Consider the following 18,600-nt stretch of genomic DNA (forward strand, 5'->3'; position numbering starts at 1 on the left):
ATAAATTTATTTATTTTATTTTTCGCTGTGTTGGGTCTTCGTTGCTGCGCACAGGCTTTCTCTAGTTGCAGCAAGTGGGGACTACTCTTCATTTCGGCGCGCAGTCTTCTCACCACAGTGGCTTCTCCTGTTGCAGGGCACAGGCTCTAGGCGCGCAGGCTTCAATAGTTGCAGCACGCAGGCTCAGTAGTTGTGGCTCGCGGGCTCTAGAGCGCAAGCTCAGTAGTTGTGGCGCACGGGCTTAGTTGCTCCGCAGCACGTGGGATCTTCCCGGACCACGGCTCGAACCCATGTCCCCTGCATTGGCAGATGGATTCTTAACCACTGCGCCACCAGGGAAGTCCCAAGAAAGGTTTTAAGACCAGAAATAACAGACCAGGACTTTGTAAGTACAGTAAGAACATACCTGGAAATTCTCTTCCTTCCTGTATACACACCACACCCATCCCCTGTCTGTCATGTATGTGTAAGAGCCTGCGCTGAGACAAATACATGACCCCAGCCTTTGAGACGGTGGGTTCCCAAACTTTAGGGGTTGTCTGCACACTTTCACCCTAGAACCTACAGCCGTGTACTAAGGAGCACCACTTCCTGCCCTGGCAGCATCGTCTCCCGCCATGTGTGCAGGAGGCAGAGCCCAGGTGGTCCTCGGTGCTGGTGTGAGTTTACATTTTTCCCTCTTGCTCTAAGCAAGTTGTCTCACTAGCCACTTAATTCATTGTTCCTTCTAATAGACTTGGCTGTAACATTGTGTGTCCACATTATAATGAAAACAGTTTTTACACATGGATCATAGTTACTGTGAAAGGGTTTCCAGGACCCCCCTTTTGACACCTGCTCTAAGGAGCTCACAGTCTGATGGAGGACACAGGCCAAAGGCCATCACAGAGGGCACAGAGGGTGGGAGTAGAGAGGACAGCGTCTCCCTCCCACGGTAGAGGGCAGAGCGGCTGCCCGGAAAGGCTACCTGAAGGAGGTTAATATTTGAACCGAGTCTCGAAGGAAGTGCAGATGCTAACCAAGCAGACAGGGCTGGGAAGGGCTTCCCAGGCAGAAAGAATAAAACGTAAGGGGCAGGCAAGGGCTCTGGGGGGACTGCAAGCCTGGCTACGGTGGCAGGTACGAGTTGAAGGTGGCTCTTCCATAAAGTACCCAGACTGCTAAGCAGTGGAGTGGAAGAGAATTACAGGGAACCATAGAAGGGTTTGGGTGGATTCATGTCTTATGAAAATCTCTGCATGGAGGATGAGATTACTTAGAAGGGGGCCAAGACTAGCGGCTGGGTGGCCAGTTAGGAGGTATGGCTTTGACAAGAACACAGACCAGAAAGAGGGAGGGTCTGAAATAAGGCAGCAGAGACAGGAAAGGGACAGAATTATGAGAATGTTCAGAAATACAAGTAGCAACTTTAGCGCTCAACTAGATGAAGAGAAGGAGAGAAAGAAAAGAACCTAGAATGATTCTCAGATTTCTGGCTCCACAGATAGGTGGTGGGCACACTCACTGAAATAGGAAATACAGAATGGGGAGCAAGACCCCAGGGAAAATGAGCTCACTTTAAGGGGAAAATGTCGGGTTGTCTGTAGTCATGGGTAGAGATGTCCAGTAAACAGGTGGGTGTATGAATCTCACCCTCAGGAGAGAGTCAAGAGTTTTTGCATCATCTGTACATAATCAGTTGTTAAAGCCATGAGTTCGGATGAAGCCACCTGGGACGGTCTACAGAATGACAGAGCCAAGGGGATTTGACAGCCGCCCCAGGACTAAGAAATCGGGGAGTCATTGGTGACTCTAGGAGGGCCCGTTTCAGGGAAGAGCAGGTGATGGAAAGGGGATTAGTTAAGGGAGGAGGAGAGAATGAAATGGAGGCAGGGAGACTGGGAGGAAAGAGCAAGCAAGAGCTGGAGGTACAGAGGATCTTTATTTAGTAACTAAATGGTAGTTAGTTAGGCAGGCAGAAGAGGGAGAAAACTCACATGCGGCATCTGAAGATCTATATAGGATCATAATGCAAATCAGTGTTCTCCTAAAAGCTGGAAGCTTCACGCCAATGATACTTAATTTTAGCTGTGATTCCAGAACATCCGGTCCATATCTCCCCTTCATCCAACTCAACTGGCTGGATAACTGAATGTCAAGGTCACTCTTTTACTTAAAACCAGGCAATGGCTCAAGATGGTGGCTAGAGGCCAAGGCCTGTCTCCTGGGTGATGTGGCCCCTGCTAGCTCTCTGCCTACTCGATCACTCACTCTCACCCTCGATTCCTGCCCACCAACCACATCCACCTTCTCTCTAGTTCCAGAAGAAACCACACTTCTTCCCACCAGGGAAGACAGTAGGCACTTTGCCCTTTGCCCCACCTCCCTGCCTGCTTATCTCCTACGCATCCTTCTGATGTTGGCTCCAACGTCACTTCCTCAGGAAAGCCTTTCCTGACCTTCCACCTCATCACTCACCAAGCCCCCCCAGCACCCTGGGCTCCCCCTTCAGCACTCCCCTCCGCTGGTAATAGGGTACTTCTTCCTGTGATGAGCTGATTAATGTCTCTTTCTCCACGTGAGCCAATGTCTTTTACCTGCCCGCTGTACCCCTTGTACCAGCACTGTGCCGGCCACATACCAAGGGCTCAATAAATACTGTCTTGACTTAATACAAACAATGAAAAGTCAATTTGAAAACAACAGGCAACATCATTTAAGACTGCATGGTATAAAACTAAACCATGGTGAAAAGAAAAATCAAACCGTGATGTCTGGGGTGGGGGGTGAGTAGGGAGAGGTATGTCTGGAGAGAGGCAAGAGGACACTTACTTCCTGAGGCGACGGTCATGTTCTATATCTTGACAGGGATTTGGGTTACACCTGTGTATGCATTTGTCAAAACTTGGAAATATATACTTAGGATTTCTCGATTTCTCTGTATGTAAAATTTACCTCAAAAAAAAAGGACTATAAACAAATATTGAACTATAATCAATGGCATGAATGCTGAAATATTTAGGGGTGAAATGTACTGATGTCTGCAACTTACTTTGAATACATCAAAAAATAAGATGTACTGATGGGTGGATAGAGAAAGGACAGATAAACGATAAAGCAAATATAGCAAAATGTTCACAGTACCGTCGAAGTGGTAGGTATATGTCTGTTCACTGTACAGTACTTTCAATTCTTCTGTATGCTTGAAAATTTAATAAAATGGGGCAGGGCGGGGGGACAGCCGGCAGAGTATAGCTGAAAATATATTTACCTTGTAGTCTAATCTGGTTTCAAATCCCATCCCCACCACTTCCAAGCAACAGTGCCCTTAGGCAAGTCAGGTTCATAAATGTTCTCTCAATCTTAGCTTCCTCCAAGCAAAATGGACAAGAACAGTGTCACTGTGAGATTAAATTATACAAAACTCTTGATCCACCAACTAACAAGTAGTAGCTGTTTCGTAAATGTTAGTCCTCTTATTCAGAAGTCAACATATCCACAAACTAGGGCAAAACTCCAATGAGACATAAAAGAAGAATCTTGTAAAATTTCTCCCTTGCTACATCCCTGGGGAAATTAAAAGAATAAATTAACTGTGCTATTTTTATAGGTAAAGACGCTGACCTTCCATCAATCAGTAGGACACTTGGAACTCCATGTCTGAGGAGAGATCTACGCTGTCCACACCCCCTTCCTCATCTGCCAGTGGTCACCACCACCCTTTATGGGAGCGGGCCAGGGTTAACAACGGAGCCGCATCGTGCGAAAGATGGGGGAATTGTACGTAGTGCACCAAAGCCAAGATTCCCAACCCCCTCTCCAGATGTGCTAGGGAAAGAGCCACCCAGACGGGCCTTGAGATCTGTGACGGCATCTGACATGCTCTCAGAGGCTGCAGTCACCAGCCGGTCTTGGCTTTTAGCATAATTACACGACCTGAGAGATGACCTTATGGTCATAAATAAAAGCCTCCAATCGAAACTAATAGCGTGTACACAGCTGAAAGATGTCTAAGGGGCCACCACGTGGACTCGGCATCTCTAGGTTTGGAAGGTGGAAGAAAGGAGTCCATTAATGACACCAGCAAACGAGGTGGAAGTGCTGACTTAGAGAAGCAAGGAAAAACTATACCTTTCGGTGCTAGACCAATGCCCCTCCAAGAAAATGAGGTCTGGCATCTTAAAATCAGTGAAAGCGTTCATTATATGTCACAAGTGAGACGCTGCAGGCAAAGGAAGTTGCGATTTTTTAGAAAGCAGCCCCGTGTGCCTAGCAGATGCACACTTAGGGCAACAAGTTATTTCAGGCTGCCTGAGCCAAACCTAACTTCCACCCTCTCTTCCTTGAAATCTCCTTCCCTGTTACATAATTAGAAGCCCACCTAGTTGGTAAGCCTACACTTCAAACTCCTTGGAGACATCCTGCACTTACTGTGTAAGCTGACCTGCATCCAGTCCGTAGATGGACAGGATCATCTCGGCGCTCAGCCAACCATGAGCATCTCTTCCCAAATCCATTGTCACATTGGTAGCTTGAAATCAGCTACGGTGACAGTATTTATACCATGGAAACTGGTCAACTCTATCAATCAGGCCACTTGTCATTGCCATTTTTCATAAAGCCAGCACATGAGCCTCTTTTTACTGTCATGAGGGAAGAGACGAATTTGGGGAAGTTTGCCCTATCCATACACCTAATTTAAAACTGCACTCTGCCCACTGCCAAGGCTGAAGGAGGGCTCAGCCTAGGAGGGCTTTTTTTTTTTTTGGCGGTACGCGGGCCTCTCACTGTTGTGGCCTCTCCCGTTGCGGAGCACAGGCTCCTGACGCACAGGCTCAGCGGCCATGGCTCACGGGCCCAGCCGCTCCACGGCACGTGGGATCTTCCCGGACCGGGGCATGAACCCATGTCCCCTGAATCGGCAGGTGGACTCTCAACCACTGCGCCACCAGGGAAGCCCTAGGAGGGCATTTTTGAACCACCAGCCTTTTCACCTCTGGCCTCTGCTGATCAGATGAGGGGTAGACTCCTTACTTTTTTGGCCACACTATGGCAGCCTGATTTTCCCTCTTGGGAAATATAGACCTGGGACAGAGACTGGAGGGTGGGCGCTTACATGCAAAAGGCTTGTCAGCTCTGGCTGCAGGGAGCACCACGACAAGCAAAGCCGCCTGCAAAGGTTAGTTATGGGGGACCCCAGAAGCTACAGGTAAGCAGAGGCCAGTCTGCAGAAAGAGGCAGATGGACAGCCCCAGCCTGCAGGAAAAGAGAGACGAGAGGCCTCCGGGTCCAGGAGACACAAAGCCAGTAACCTCAGCTTCTCACTGTCAAGGAAGGCAATATAACGAAGCGGAGTGAGAGCCATGGAATCAAACCGCCCGGGTTCAAAGCCCACCTCTGACACTTAACCTGTGCAACGCTGAATACATTACTGTTAGATTGCTTTTTGCCTCACTCCCCGCACCTGAAACCCAGGGGTCACAACAGAACCAACCTCACAGGGTTGCTGTGAAAATCAAATGAGCTGATACAAGGAGTAAATGCTCAAAAATGTTACCTCTTATTTCTATCAATGAGTTACACTGTCCACGTGACCCCGTTGTATTTCATTCCTATTCCAAATCTGTCACATGAGATTTCCCTGTGGCCTGGAGCCCCATACTTGAGCTAGCTTTAGTGGAGGAGCTAGGTAATCTGTCCCCTAAATCACAGACTAATGAAAAAACCCCTGGACCACTGTGTGACCTTCAGCAAATTACTTCCTCAACCCTCTCTCAGGAGTGATATGAGATTCAAACAAGAAACAAGAATGAAAACTTCTACAACTGTGACGTGCTCTACCAAACTCTGAGGATGAGTATCCCCGTAGCGAATAGTAAATATATCACGTTAGCCATAAGAACGGGGAAACACTTGTTTCGAATGTCATTTCTATTGCTGGACTAGAGACAAGAACCCATTCTCCATCCCACTCCAAAAAAGGTTTAATTTCCCTGGGATTCACCAGGCTGATTCATGTGTTCACCTCCAGTATTAATAAAATAAGAGGAAACTACCAAAGACAGCTCTGTGGCAGTGATTTTGTAACACGCTTCCATCCAGGTCAATTATATTCCAAAAATGCTCATAATCCAGATCCTCCTGCTCTCTTCAAAACAAAGACTCACATTTGATAATGATGTCTGTAGGTTTAGAGATATTTTGGTTCAGCTCTTTTCAACAAGGACTTAGAAGCTGCACTATTAATTGCAACACATTTTCTTCTCAGACACATTTTTCTTCAGGCTCCCTTGGTTCCCTCTTGACGTTTGGTAAATAAAAAGTGACTGAGGAGCAGCATTCACAAGCAGGGACAGAAGGAGAGGGGTAGGTCCAGGTTCATTCTAGCACTTAATTCCATATTTCACATCGAAAGAGTAAAGTGAGAAATAACCCAGACCTTCCTATTTACTGGCACTGCATAAATACCAAAGCCATTTTGTGTCTCTGAGGTCAGGAGGTTTTCTTTCAAGCTAAGAATAGGTTTAACATATATAAATCTAAATCAAATTCCCCTCTTGTGGTTAGGAGGCATTAGGCAAAGTCTCGCCTGAGTGGACAGATGGCAGGTGCAGCAATGACCTTGGGCTGAAGCTTGAGGCAGCTCCTTGGCCCGATTTACATCTGCATTAATTGATTGATACACAGTGTTTATCCCCGTTCTATTCGGTGTTTAAAAGGGTCCATGATTTTCCTTGAACATGTGTGGAAGTATTTTCCAGGGAAGGAAGCCAAAGAGTAGAGAAAAGAGGAAGAATGGTCTAATGATGATATTTTAACTCTGTAGGTTTGAATCCAATCTGTGGTTTTAAAATTGTTATCTTTTATAATAAGGGCTTTTCTGTGTTTCAGGAAGAAGTTCAAATTCTCTTATGACAAAATTTACTTCACATGGAAAGAGGGCCACAATACAGTGGTAAATGAAAAGAGAAAGGTATTAAATATTATACCCTTTATATCTTAAAAAAATTAAGTGAGGCTATGTATATAAATATTTGTATGAAAAAAGATCTGGAAGGACCTACCATATTTTTTTTTTTTTTTTTTTTTTTTTTGCAGTTCGCAGGCTTCCCACTGTTGTGGCCTCTCCCGTTGCGGAGCACAGGCTCAGGACACGTAGGCTCAGCGGTCATGGCTCACGGGCCCAGCCGCTCCACGGCATGTGGGATCTTCCCTGACCGGGGCACAAACCCGTGTCCCCTGCATCGGCAGGCGGACTCTCAACCACTGCGCCACCAGGGAAGCCCAGGACCTACCATATTTGCTTGACAACACAACTCTAGGAAATAGCAATGGAGCCAACAGGGCCTTTTTCATTTTGCTGCATACCTTGTGCATTACTTGAATTTAATAAAGTACTGTATATATTACTTTTACAACTTTTAAAAGCCAATGAAGATTAAAGATAAGCCAACATTTGGGGCTTCCCTGGTGGTGCAGTGGTTAAGAATCCGCCTGCCAATGCAGAGGACATGGGTTTGAGCCCTGGTCTGGTCAGAACCCACATGCGGCAGAGCAACTAAGCCCATGCACCACAGCTACTGAGCTCACGTGCCACAACTACTGAAGCCCACGCACCTAGAGCCCATGGTCCGCAACAAGAAAAGCCACTACTGTGAGAAGCCTGCGCACCACAACGCAGAGTAGCATTCGCTCGCCACAACTAGAGAAAGCCACACGCAACAACAAAGACCCAACACAGCCAAAAATAAATAAATTTATTTATTTTTTTAAAAAAGCCAACATTTGTTTGAGCATCAGGTTGGAACCATGACAGAAAACCATGGGAAAATTCTTCCCTTTGCAGAATGAGAGTTCGTGACCTGGCTTGCCACTAATATAGGAAGAGGTAAGAAAAGGATTGGTCTAACCCACCGAAACATCTGCTTAGGGCTCATAAACACATACCCAGGGTAATGAGGGAAGAATGGAAGATCCTGAGGCTTTTGTTCACAGATGCAAAAACTAAGGCCCCAAAAAGTGACTTGATAAAACAGCAAACAGTCCGCTACGGGAGACCCATTTCCTGAACTCATCCAACACAATTTCCCCTCACCCAGGCCATTCTAGACCTGAAACCAAACTCTGTTCTAATGTCTAGGAAGTGTCCACTGGCACCCCTGAAAATGAGGAAATGTACTAGAGGTACATGACACTTTTTATTTTACTAAAGAAACCCTTAAGGGATCTTCTCATTTTTAAGACCACAGGTCTAAAGGGAGAAATAATACCAATTCTACCAATTCTACATTTAACTAAATTCAATACTCATTCATGATAAAAATTCACAGCAAACTAGGAATAGTATTGAACTTCCTCAACCTGACAAACGGCCTCTACAAAAAAACAAAAACAAAAACAAAACTACAGCTAACACCATACTTAACAGTGAATGTTTTCCCTCCAAGACTAGGAGATCAAGGCAAGGATGTCCACTCTCCCCATTCCTATTCAACAATGTTCCTATTCAACAATGTACTTGAAGTTCTAGCAAGTGCAACAAGGCAAGACAAAGAAATAAAAGGCATACAGATTTGAAATAAGGAAATAAAACTCTCTATTCATAGGTAACATGATTTTCTATTTAGAAAAATCCCAAAGAGTCTATAAAAAGCTACTAGATGGGCTTCCCTGGTGGTGCAGTGGTTGAGAGTCCGCCTGCCGATGCAGGGGACACGGGTTTGTGCCCCGGTCTGGGAAGATCCCACATGCCGCGGAGCGGCTGGGCCCCTGAGCCATGGCTGCTGAGCCTGCGCGTCCGGAGCCTGTGCTCCGCAACGGGAGAGGCCACAACAGTGAGAGGCCCGCGTACCGCAAAAAAAAAAAAAAAAAAGCTACTAGAACTAAAGTGAGTTTAGAAGGGTCACATGATACAAGATTAATATTTTTTAAATAATATTTCTATATACTAACAAAGAAATTTTTAAAGTACTATTTACCAAAGCTTTGAAAAACATGAAACGCATATGTACAAAATTCATATGCTGAAAACTATAAAACATTAATGAAAGAAAAGAAAGAATACCTAAATAAATGGAGAGAGATATGTTCCTGGGTCAAAAAATTCAATATGGTTGAGCTATCAATCTTCTCCAATTCACCTAAATTCAATGAAATCCCAATCAAAATTCTCTTTTTTTACAGAGATGGATGAGAATATACAAAGATCTATATGGAAAAGCATAAGCTCTAGAATATCCAAAAAGATTTTGAAAATAAAGAAAGTTAGAGGATTCATACTACCTGATTTCAAGACTCACCATAAAGCTCGAGCAGTGGAACTCAACGGGGGGAAATTTTATCCTGCAGGGGACATTTAGCAATGTCTGGAGACATTTTGATTGTCACACTGGGGTTGGGGGGGGTAGCTATTGGCATCTACTGGGCAGAGACCAGGAATGCTGCAAACATCTTACAGTGTGCAGGACAATCCCCCACAACAAAGAATTACCCAGCCCAAAATGTCACTAGTGCCAAACTCTGAGCTAGAGAAATCAAGACACTGTTGCACTGGCATAAGGAGAAAAGTAAGATCACTGGACTAGACTAGAGTCCAGAAATAAACCCACAAATATATGGTACCAAGGCAATTCAATGGAGCAAGGATAATCTTTTCAATAAATGGTGTTGGAACAATAAAGCATCCAAATGAAAAAAACATTAACCTCAACTCTTACCCTGCACCATATACAAAAATTAGCGTGAAACAGACCACAGACCAAAAACTATAAAACCTCTAGAAGAAATCATGAATGTTTGTAAACTTGGGATAGGCAAATATTTCTATCCCAGCACACAAAAAACACAAGCCTTAAATTTAAAAGTTCGGGCTTCCCTGGTGGCGCAGTGGTTGAGAGTCCGCCTGCCGATGCAGGGGACACGGGTTCATGCCCCGGTCCGGGAAGATCCCACATGCCGCGGAGCGGCTGGGCCCGTGAGCCATGGCCGCTGAGCCTGCGCGTCCGGAGCCTGTGCTCCGCAACGGGAGAGGCCACGACAGTGAGAAGGCCCGCATACCGCAAAAAAAAAAAAAAAAAATTTAAAAGTTCATAAACTGGAACTACTCAAAATTTAAAATGTCTGTTCTTTGGAAAATACTGTTGATAAAATGAAAAGAAAAACCACACAGACTGGGAAAAAATATTTGCAAAAAACCGTATCTGATAAAGGACTTGTATCCAGAATATATAAAGAAAGCTCAAAACTCAATAATAAGGAAACAAACAATCCATCTTTTTAAATGGGCAAAAGACTTCAACAGGCACTTCAAAGTAGAAATATAAATGGCACGTAGAAGATGTAAAGATATGCAACAATAACATCATTAGTAATTAGAGAAGTGCAAACTAAAATTATAACGCGATACCACTAAAATATTATTGGAGTAGCTGAAATTTAAATTTTAAAAAAAGTTGACAAGACCAAGTGCCCATGAGGATACAGAGGAGCAACTAGAACTCACATACATAAGAATACAAAATTACGCAGCCACTTCGGGAAAGGACTGGGCAGTTTCTTATAAGGTTAAACACATACCTAACATATGGCCCAGAAATCACACTCCTAGGTATTTACCCAAGAGAATGAAAACTGCCCACACAAAGCCTTTTATGCCTCAAACTGGAAACAACCCAAATGTCTATCAACTGGCAAGTGGATAAGCAACTGTGGTGCAATGGAATACTACATAGCAATAAAAAGGACAGGACCAGAGATGCAATGATTCTCAGGAGCATTACATTCAATGAAAGGAGCCAGACACAAAACATTACATACTGTATGATTCCATTTATATGACCTTCAGTTAAAGGCAAAATTATATGGGCAGAGAATCGATTGGTGCTTGTCAGGTACTGGGTTGTTGGCGGAGAAGACTGACTGCAAAGGAGCAGGAGGGAATTTTTGGAAAGTACGGAAATGGTCTATGTCTGGATTGTGGTTGTGGAACCGTGAGTGTATGCTTCTGTCAAAACCCGTCATGCAGAACGCCTAAAAAGGGTGACTTCTACTGTATGTAATTTACACCTTAATTAAACTTGACTTAAAAAAAGACGAGTGGTGGCTCATGGGTGTGCTTTACGTACAGCATGACATTTCAAAACTCTGAATTCGTTGGTGACATTTGAAAACAAGATTTGAAGTAAAGATCTGGCTTTCCTTGAGAAGTCAGAACTTTGGCACCCTGAGCCTCACTGCAGCTGGGCAGAGACAGCCTCTTTGGACAAGGCAGGTACTTTCTGTCTTGCCATATCCTCCCTCCTGACCCAGAGGTACCTTAGCAACCTGCCACTGAGTGAGGATTTCTTGTCCTGGGCTACAGGCTGCTTGAGGGCAGGGGCCAGGCCTGGCTTCGTCTCCACTATACCTCCAGTATTTAGGAAAGAGTTTGACCTGGCATATGCCAGGTGCTTGATAAATACCATCAAATCAGTGTGACTCACTTGCCACCATCCTATTGGCTACAATAACTGACATTTCCAATACCTGGATTGCCAGCTGCTCCTTTGGTCCTGGAGTCCCCACAGGGAGCCACCGTCCAAGGCAGCCATCCCGTGACCTAGAATAATGTGTCCCTCTGTGTGTTTAGAAATCCCCTGTAATGTGTTGTCAAGCAACGAAAATGTTTTAGGGTCATTCCAACTATTCATTTTTGTCTGGAGAAGAGTGGAGTTGTTGTTTGTTTAAAAAAAAAGAAAAAAGAAAGAAAGAAAACCACAAGAAAGCCTTCAATAAGGGCTTGAAGGTTAATGAAAATGAAAAAGGAAACATGCACATTCATTTTGAATATTCTCAGATCATATTCTAGTAATTCAAGACTTGAGATAAGTAGGCTTCTGAGAGATTCTCTCAGAAGAATTTCAGTATCTCAGTTTCCACAGTGATGTTCGGTTCTAGAGAAGGGTGAGGGGCAGGGAGGGGACATCTGATTTCTGTTTGATGTCTGTATTAAAAGCACAGACTCATTAGTCCCAAAATTTTCTTCTTTACTTCGTGTGTGGGATGGGAAGGAAAGGGAGGCAAGTTTGGGACATCTTGCAAGTATCTTTGAAGCACTAATAATTAATATTGAGTAAATATTGAGTAAAATATATTTTTATATATATTTTTTATATATATTTTACTCAATATTGAGTAAAATATATTTTACTCAATAATATTGAGTAAAAAGTCTAAATATATTTTATTGGATTATCTATACCTGGAAAAAAAGAAAGCTCACCCAATCAAACACTCTTGCTATACATCTTTAATGTTAAAAAATGAGAAAGTACATGGCACAAAAACAGAAATATAGATCAATGGAACAAGATAGAAAGCCCAGAGATAAACCCATGCACCTATGGTCAGCTAATCTATGACAAAGGAGGCAACGATATACAATGGAGAAAAGACAGTCTCTTCAATCAGTGGTGCTGGGAAAACTGGACAGCTACATGTAAAAGAATGAAATTAGAACACTCCCTAACACCGTACACAAAAATAAACTCAAAATGGATTAGACACCTAAATGTAAGACCAGACACTATACAACTCTTAGAGGAAAACATAGGAATAACACTCTATAACATAAATCACAGCAAGCTATTTTTGTATCCACCTCCTAGACTAATGGAAATAAAAACAAAAATAAACAAATGGGACCTAATGAAACTTCAGAGCTTTTGCACAGCAACGGAAACCATAAACAAGACGAAAAGACAACCCTCAGAATGGGAGAAAATATTTGCAAACAAATCAACGGACAAAGGATTAATCTCCAAAATATATAAACAGCTCATGCAGCTCAGTATTAAAAAAACAAACAACCCAATCCAAAAATGGGCAGAAGACCTAAATAGACATTTCTCCAAAGAAGACACACAGATGGCCAAGAAGCACATGAAAAGCTGCTCAACATCCCTAATTATTAGAGAAATGCAAATCAAAAATACAATGAGGTATCACCTCACACCGGTTAGACTGGGCATCATCAGAAAATCTACAAACAACAAAAGTTGGAGAGGGTGTGGAGAAAAGGGAACCCTCTTGCACTGTTTGTGGGAATGTAAATTGATACAGCCACTATGGAGAACAGTATGGCAGTTCCTTAAAAAACTAAAAATAGAATTACCATATGATCCAGCAACCCCACTACTGGGCATATACCCTGAGAAAACCATAATTCAAAAAGACACATGCACCCCAATGTTCATTGCAGCACTATTTACAATAGCCAGGTCATGGAAGCAACCTAAATGCCCATCGACAGACGAATGGATAAACAAGATGTGGTAAATATATACAATGGAATATTAGCCATAAAAAGGAATGAAATTGGGTCATTTGTAGAGACGCGGATGGATCTAGAGACTATCATATAGAGTGAAGTAAGTCAGAAAGAGAAAAACAAATATCGTATATTAATGCATGTATGTGGAACCTAGAAAAATGGTACAGATGAACTGGTTTGCAGGGCAAAAATTGAGACACAGACGTAGAGAACAAACACATGGACACCAAGGGGGGAAAGCAGCGGGGGGTGGGGGTGGGGGTGGGGGTGTGATGAATTGGGAGATTGGGATTGACATGTATACACTGATGTGGATAAAATGGATGAGTAATAAAAACCTGCTGTATAAAAAAATAAATAAAATAAAATTCAAAAAATAAATAAATAAAATCCTTTTGGAAAAAAATAATGAGAAAGTACAAATATAATGTAATTATAACCCATCTGAACCCTCTTTTGACCTACCTCCCCTATGTCTCTGCTTTCCTTTATAAAAAAGACGAAAAGAGTTGTCTTTTTTACTGTCTCCAATTTCTCTTCTTCCTTTCTTTCTTGAACCCATTGCAGCAAGACTTTTGTCCTCTCCACTCTTAGGGCCACCAAACACCTCCACATCTCTAAATACAACATCCATTGCTAGTCCCTATCTAGCCTTCTTCAGTCTGTTTTGCTGGTCCCCCGCCTCCTGAATCCCTAAATGCTGAAATATCCCAGGTCTCATTGCTGAGATCTCCCCCTTCTCTATACTTTTTTGCTTAATTGAGTGCTGATGGCTCCCAAATTTACATCTCTGGACCCAGTATCAGCCTGGGATTCCAGACTACTTTGTTCAACTGGCCATCTGACATCTCCACTTGGATGTTTAACAAACATTTCAACCTTAACAAACCCAAAACCAACTCTTTATTTCCTACCCAAATCCTGAGCTTCCTGCAACCTTCCCCATCTCCATGGCAACTTCAACCTCCAGGTGCTTGAGCCAAAAACCCTGGAGCCGTATTGGTTCCTCTCTTTCTTTCCCACCCCACCTCTAATCCATGAGAAAATTCTATTAGCTCCATCTTCAAAAGATGTCCAAAATCTAACCACTGCTCCCCATTGTCTAAGCCATCCTACCTGGTCTCCCCATTTCCACCCTTGACCTTACAGTCTTTTTTTTTTTTAAATTTTTATTTATTTTTGGCTGCATTGGGTCTTCATTGCTGCGCGCGGACTTTTCTCTAGTTGCGGCAATGGGGGGCTACTCTTCGTTGCAGTGCGCAGGCTTCTCATTGTGGTGGCTTCTCTTGCTGTGGAGCACGGGCTCTAGGCGTGTGGGCTTCAGTAGTTGTGGCACATGGGCTCAATAGTTGTGGCTCTTGGGCTGTAGGGCGCAGGCTCAGTAGTTGTGGCGCATGGGCTTAGTCGCTCCATGGCATGTGGGTTCTTCCCAGACCAGGGCCATCTGGCAGGCAGATTCTTAATCACTGTGCCACCAGGGAAGTCCCAACCTTACAGTCTTTTGTCCCCATGATAGCCATGGGCATTTTTCTAAAACTCAAGTCAGATCACATCACCTCTTGCTTAATCTTATTCAAAGTAAAATACCAAGTTTTCACTTTGTCAAAAAGTCCTATATGATCTGGGTCCAGCTCCCACTTCAATGTCATTTCTTACCACCTTCCCCCTATTCACTCAACTCCACATGGCTTCCCTGCTGTTCCCCAACCATCCCAAACACAGTCTCTCCTCAAGGCCTTTGCAGTCGCTTTCCCCTCTGCCTGAATACATTTTCCCAGATATCCACTTTTAATTATCTACTGAAATGTCACCTCGACATGGGGGACATCCCCCATCACTCTAGATAACGAGGCACAGGCATGAGGGTACACATGCACATAGACATCAGCCTCCTGCTATCCTCTTACCCTGATTCATTTTTCTTACCACCATCCAACCTACATTTATTCGTTTATTTTCATTTGCTACTGAAAGTGGGGTCAGCGTCAGCATCACCCTGATGCTTGTTAGAAATGCAGAACCGCAGGCTTTATCCCAGACCTACTGAATCAGAATCTGCAACAGGATCTTCAAGTGATTCACACGCACAGTAAAGTCTGGAAAGCACTGGGCTAGTTCCTAACTGCCATGAGAATGGGAGCTTGTTTTCTTTCATTATTGTAACCTCAAAAAGCTGAGGTACTCAAGATACATTGAATGAATGGATGGATGGAGGGATGGATGGATGAATGAATGAATGAATGAACAAATGAACTGTTGCACCTGTTTCGAATGGGACTCCAATCTGATGATGTATAAAATGTTGGAGAGGGGTAAAAAAAACGACATCCTAGGTCAAAATTATCCCCCATATATTGTGCTCAATTAGAGATTCTTTCAAAATGCAAATACATTCCCTGAATAAAGCAGTCATTAACAACTTGCTGTGGGTTACTTAGATGAGATAATCATTCTAACATCTAACAGAATCATCCAAGCTAAGGCAATAGGAGTGAAAGAAGGCTGAAACTTTAATGAGTACCTACTCTGTGCTGGGCATTGTAACAGGCAAGAGGGAAACAAAGATAAATCAGGAACTTACAAGTTGGTGAGAGAAGCAGAGGAGGGCCGGGGGGTAGAGTGCCTGTGAGGAGGGCTTGAGAAAGCCCAAGGGCAGTGAGAGAGTCCAGGGTACTCCTCACTATAGCATCCTGTGCTTCTGGCCACAGAAGTAAAGAACCTTTACTTCTCCTCTGCCTGAAATGCCACCATCAACCCTGCCAACACCGACTCATCCTCCAAAGCTCCCGGTCTTCCAGAATTAACTGTGCCTTCGTTTTATTTGCTCTGACCACACAGTATCAGAGTTCAAGGACGTGTATCACCCCGTTCATGAGGGGTTTCTACAAACTGCCTGACGCTTATGCATGTCTGTATCCCCTGCCCCAGCACAGCACCTGGACAGAGTAAATGTTCAGTCAATTTTATAAGAACAGCTAGCATTCACTGAGCATTTACTATGTACCAAGCACTGTTTTAAACACCTCGGATATATTAACTTATTGAATCTTCACAACAGATTGGAGCTATTATTATCCCCATTTTACAGACAAGAGAACTGAGGTCCAGAGACGCCAGGTCACATAAAGGAATGAGCACTGCACCTGCACCTAAAAGACGCACAGGAAATGTTTACTGACATGAACTGAATGGAAGATCAGTAGTTAAGAAGATCGGGTAGTCAAATTTGAACTTTACCAATCTGCCCAGAGCCTCAGAGGGCAAAACAGAATGGGGAGATGTCAGAGCTTGCCTCTGTAAAGAACCTTCTTTTCCACACCAGTCTCCCACATGCAAAATAAAAGTCAGGGAGCAAGGGTTTCCTGGAGATGGAAGTTAGGAGAGGAAGTCCGAGAGAGGACATTCAAGACAGCAGCCTTGAGAAGGAACTCCAATTCGTCAGGAATATTAAATAAAAAGAATTTGGGGTGGAGTGGGTGGAGGTGGGCTGGGAACACACTGCAGAGGCTCCAGGACACAAAGGTCCTATAGCACTGTCCAGAAACCAACCTATTTTTACCTATTTGTCAGCCAAGGCAAATGTCTGCTTAGCCTTGCTTAGAAAACAAGATGCGGCAACCACGCACATGACATGACTGTAGCAAGCCAGCACGTTCGGGGGATCTTAGAATCAGCGTTTGGCTTCGCATGCAACCCGGCCTCAGACTCACTCTACAGCGAGTGGCAGCACCAAGCAGCAGTTGTGCCTCAGAAAAAGTTCAAAACCAGGGAGTCTGTTGAAAGTCAAAGGTCTCAGGAAAATGTCATCTGTTCTCCTGCCTCCCTCCTGACACTGCTTCCTCCACAAACCCCTTGGGACTCCCTGCATCAGGTCCAGGAGGCACTCACCTGCAGTAAAGCTGCCTCAGGTAGAAATCAGAGAACAAAAGAAAGCAGGCAGGAGGCAAGATAGTGAGCCCAACGTTTAACTCTTCCATTGAGAGAGCAACAAGTCGTGAGGTTGAATCAGAGGCAAACACACGGGAAACCGTGGAGCCCGGCAGTAGGCTCTGGATCCACAGGTGAGCTGGACCACGGGGAACTGGTCATCAAGAGTGACAGCAGAAAGGACACCCAAAAAGCACAGAGGACGCAACGAGAAGGAAGAAGACAGAGGACTACTGATTGTTACCATCATTTAAATCAAAGCATCTTTCCTAGCAATCCCCAGGATCCCCACACTAAGAGAATAAAGGAAAAGGACATCAGGGCTAAAAACAAAAGATACAGAACAGAAGTCCCCTAAGTCAGGCTCTGGCAGCCTGAAAGAAGAGCCAAGAAAAGTCACAGAGGTTCCAAAGGGGCAAAGTACAAAGGTCGGAAGAGAGATCAGAAATCAAAGCCGATCAGAGGAAATCATCTGACATATCAGGCCGAACAGGATAAATACATAAAATCTAAATTTCACATATTACAAACGGTTGAACAGATTTTGGTATCTGCACTCAAATGAAGACCTTCCGTAAGTTGGTATCTCATAAATTGTTTACAAAACTATTAAGGATCTGATTCATTTTAAATAAAAACTCCAAGTGTGTTTCTGATCCAGTGAATACTAAGGTAATGACATGTGTCTGACTCAGAACTTACCTTTTAACCATCAAATACACATCACTGAAAACTGCTAGAGGCATAAAAACTGGGGGCTAAAGTTCTTCGGAGGTTTTCTCCCGTCTCGGGCACACATCCAAAGATTACTGAACTTTCTCACCACTATGATCACAGTAGACAATTCCTGGAGAGCAACTTGCACACATAGACACCTCATGTCAGTAACCTTTTGAGTGAATCAAAGGAAAATGGGCTTTGAATTAAGCTGTTGAAGACAGGAAATGTTTTTAACCTGAAACCCTCTTATCTAAAACAGTGTGAACTCCTTCATAATTACGAGATTGAATCTAATTGGGGGGCGAGGCACACTGGGAAAAAAACAGTTCTCTTTAACCCTTGCTAAAAACCACAGAAGTACAGAAGCATACTGGCTGAAGCAAGGGCTATATTCCTTGATAACTGAAATGTACCAAGAGCCCAGAATTTCACAAATAAAAGCCTGCCCTTTACAAGTGCCACAGTAATCATTCTTATTTCAAAGGCAATTGCTGACCGCACAGGAAGTTTTGAAGAACATTAGCCGAATAATCCCCCCTAAATAGTTACAACAGATTTTTAAAAACCGTCCAAGAAATTAAAGAAATCTATTCCCTGAGGATTCTTGGGAGTCAAAAGAGCTAAGCGTGGTTATTTTTAACTAACCTCCTGCAAACAGTGGATTA

The 18,600-nt window shown here is 43.7% G+C and overlaps 1 protein-coding gene across 3 annotated transcripts in view; it reads right to left on the minus strand.

Moving 5' to 3' along the window:
* KIAA1549L (KIAA1549 like) overlaps positions 1-18,600 on the minus strand; it is a gene marked incomplete at both ends in the record, with an annotated part of 282,138 nt that overhangs the window by 262,768 nt on the left and 770 nt on the right. The window lies entirely within an intron of this gene.

This window comes from Stenella coeruleoalba, assembly GCF_951394435.1.
Source record: "Stenella coeruleoalba genome assembly, chromosome: 8".
Taxonomy (NCBI): domain Eukaryota; kingdom Metazoa; phylum Chordata; class Mammalia; order Artiodactyla; family Delphinidae; genus Stenella; species Stenella coeruleoalba.